General features: G+C 51.2%; 1 long non-coding RNA gene across 1 annotated transcript; it reads left to right on the plus strand.

The window, feature by feature from the left end:
• On the plus strand, positions 1 to 1,977 carry LOC311430383. The gene is made up of 2 exons (XR_014688750.1): positions 1 to 71; positions 1,530 to 1,977. It is a non-coding gene; the product is annotated as an uncharacterized lncRNA (long non-coding RNA).
• Positions 1,978 to 2,760: the final 783 nt, after the last annotated feature.

Here is a 2,760-nt window from a genome sequence, read left to right on the forward strand (position 1 = left end):
TATTGCATTCATTTGCATGCACGTTGAACAGACCTGTAATTCTCCAGATCATCCCAAGAGCCTTCAAAGATGTGAGTATAATGTTCACTGTCTTTATCAAACACTGCTCTTTCTTCTCTCTCCCTGTCTCTCTCTCTCTCTCTCTCTCTCTCTTTTTTTTTTTTTTTTTAAAGGAGAGGAAGAATATTTATTTTGGAGAGACAGCGCTTCCATCCCAGTGACTTCTTGGCTGCATGCCATCTGGACCTGGCAGCTTACTGATACTTACACGATCTGCTTGTTCCAGCTCTTCAGTCTCTGATGCTATCTCATCTTTGTCCAGAAAGGAGGAAGGGCTGAGCAGGCGCTTCCAGAGAGACTTCTGTAGTGAAAATGGATGTGAAAGTATTATTCAGCCCTTTGAGAACGTCTTTAGTTTCCTTAATCACTCCTTTTTAAATGCAGGTGATTCAAACCATCCTCAAATATTTAAGCAGACTTCTCATTGTGGGTTACTTGGGAAATCAATGATTTATACTTTAGGTTTTTGCCCATTTAAACCCATTTTGATTTTCTAGGCCTGGGAAAAATGCTGTCCAGTAAAGGGCAAGAATTGCTGAGCCTGAGTTGTCCAAACACACATGAGGGGTTTCAAGAGTCTTTAACAAATCAGTGGAGAAAGGTAAAAGAAGAGTTAGTGGCTGAAAGCTAGAGCCAGATGAGTCCACTGGGAGATAAGACGTGCTTTAACCATGGGGACAGGTAGCCATTGTAGCTCACAGCAAGTGGAGAGCTGGAGGCTCTCCATCTTGATATCTTCATCATGCCAGCGTTACTCCGACCTGACACAAGATTTTGGGGTGAAAAGCTCTGGCCTGACTGAGGTCAACCAAGATGCCCTGGCAGTCTTCATAGCCCCAAGTCTCCCTCCGGGCCATTTATGCAAGCAGGGGTGCATGTGCAGCAGCGAAGCACAGACCACCAGCCCTCCCCAAAATGCTTCCAAGACGTGACTAAAGCTGCAGTGACGTGCTGCCGCTGTAGCTGATAGTGGGCAGGGGAAGCAGCGGTGCTGAGCGGTGTCAGGAAGTCACGTCAGCTGCAGGCCCAGACAGGCGCCTGTGGCCTGCCCGTGTGGAAGTGGTTAGCTGCAGCACGCGAGGCTGCAAAGGCTCCGGGTCCAGCCCTGGGGAGCAGCAGCCCTCAGCGGCACACGTCTGGGGCGGTAGGTGTTAAATGTTATCTGGGAGAGTGCAGGAGGCCTGTCTGGAGGCCGCAACCACAGACATAACCTTTGTGCTTTGCGAAACGAGCAAGGAGACACCAGGCTGTGTGTAACAGCATGCCCATCCCAGCCCAGCTTCACTAAGCAGGTGCTTCTCCAGAGGCCCCTTTAGCCCACCAGGACGTGGCAGGATCCTGCTGGTAGCTATGTTAGGTTTGACTGCCAAGCCAAAATGCCATGGCGATTTCTTCCAGGTTTGCCATGGCCTGGTGATTTTTAACATTCTGGAGCAGCAAATCATGGGTGTGCTTTGGATTTCTTGTAGAAACCTGCAACCTTCCTGTCCAGCTCTGGGACAGCAACACCACAAGGCCCTTGCTTCCTTGGATCGCTCCTAACTGCTGCGTGGGCCAGGACCGGTGCCAGTGCCACAGCTCTCCAAGCCACTCTTCTTCACCTCCTCCTGAACAGGACTCAAAAACAGACTCATCCCAACACAGAGGCTGATTTCAAAGGAAATGATGGGAGTCCAGCAGCCAACAGAGCTGAAACAGCAAAAGAGGCCAAACTTCAAGTGGAAGCCTGGCATTCCATCATACCTCTTTGTGGACAGGAGGAACAGGTTGAACTCCCCAAAATCTTGCTGCAGAAGCCACGTGTTGCTTCCTCCAGAAGGCAGGTGTCCAATGGGCTCAGGATGCTGAGGTTCAGCTCTGCAACCCAAACATGTGGAGGATGGGGGTTTTGAAAATAAAAGTGGCATTTTACAAAAATGGGCATAACCAGTTTCCACACAAGCACCAAGAAAATACGTTCCAAATTCCCATGCCAGCTGGAGCATGGGTTTGTGCGGAACCCACAGCTGCAGTAAATCCACAAGCAGGAGGTTCAGCGCAGGCGGCATCCCCTGGTCCCAGCACTTCCCATGAGAAAGGAGAAGCTGCTCAGATGGGAGGGAGAGGGGCTATGTTTCTTGGTGCCTTGGGGTTCCTCTTTCCTCAAAGGCTTTCTGAGCAATGTTGCAATGCCTTTGTCCACCCTCAGCATGTGAACAACCTCTACCACCTGTTCCTGGTCTCCTGGGGTAGATGGCTCTGCCAGCTGAGCCAAGTACCACCCCTTGACTAAACACCAGTCCTGCAGACACACCATCTGTCCATCCCTGGGGCTCTCCTGACTTCATCTGCATGGACAGATTCAAGGAGACCAGCCCTGACTCCAGACCCCAGCCTCCATCCAGGTCCCTGCTCAGCTTCTGCTGCATTTCCCCTGCAGCAGTAGGTGATATAGTGAAATCCCCCCATCACCCAGGGACACTGGCTCCTGCCATTCCTCCCAGGGTCCCCTGCCTCTCACCAGGAGGGCCATGATGGCACCATCCCCAAACAGCACTTGCCTTTGGTGGGAGAAGTGCTGTCTCTGCTGGCAGGCTCCTCTCTGCTTCTTTTCTTCTGCGGGAAGATTTGTTCCCTTGTCCCCCATCTCCTCCTGAAAAACAGAGAATAAAAACAGAGATGTCTGCCACATGGTTGCCCTTAATCAGAAGGGTGCAGGGA

This window comes from Aythya ferina (assembly GCF_964211825.1).
Source record: "Aythya ferina genome assembly, chromosome: 1".
NCBI classification, from domain to species: domain Eukaryota; kingdom Metazoa; phylum Chordata; class Aves; order Anseriformes; family Anatidae; genus Aythya; species Aythya ferina.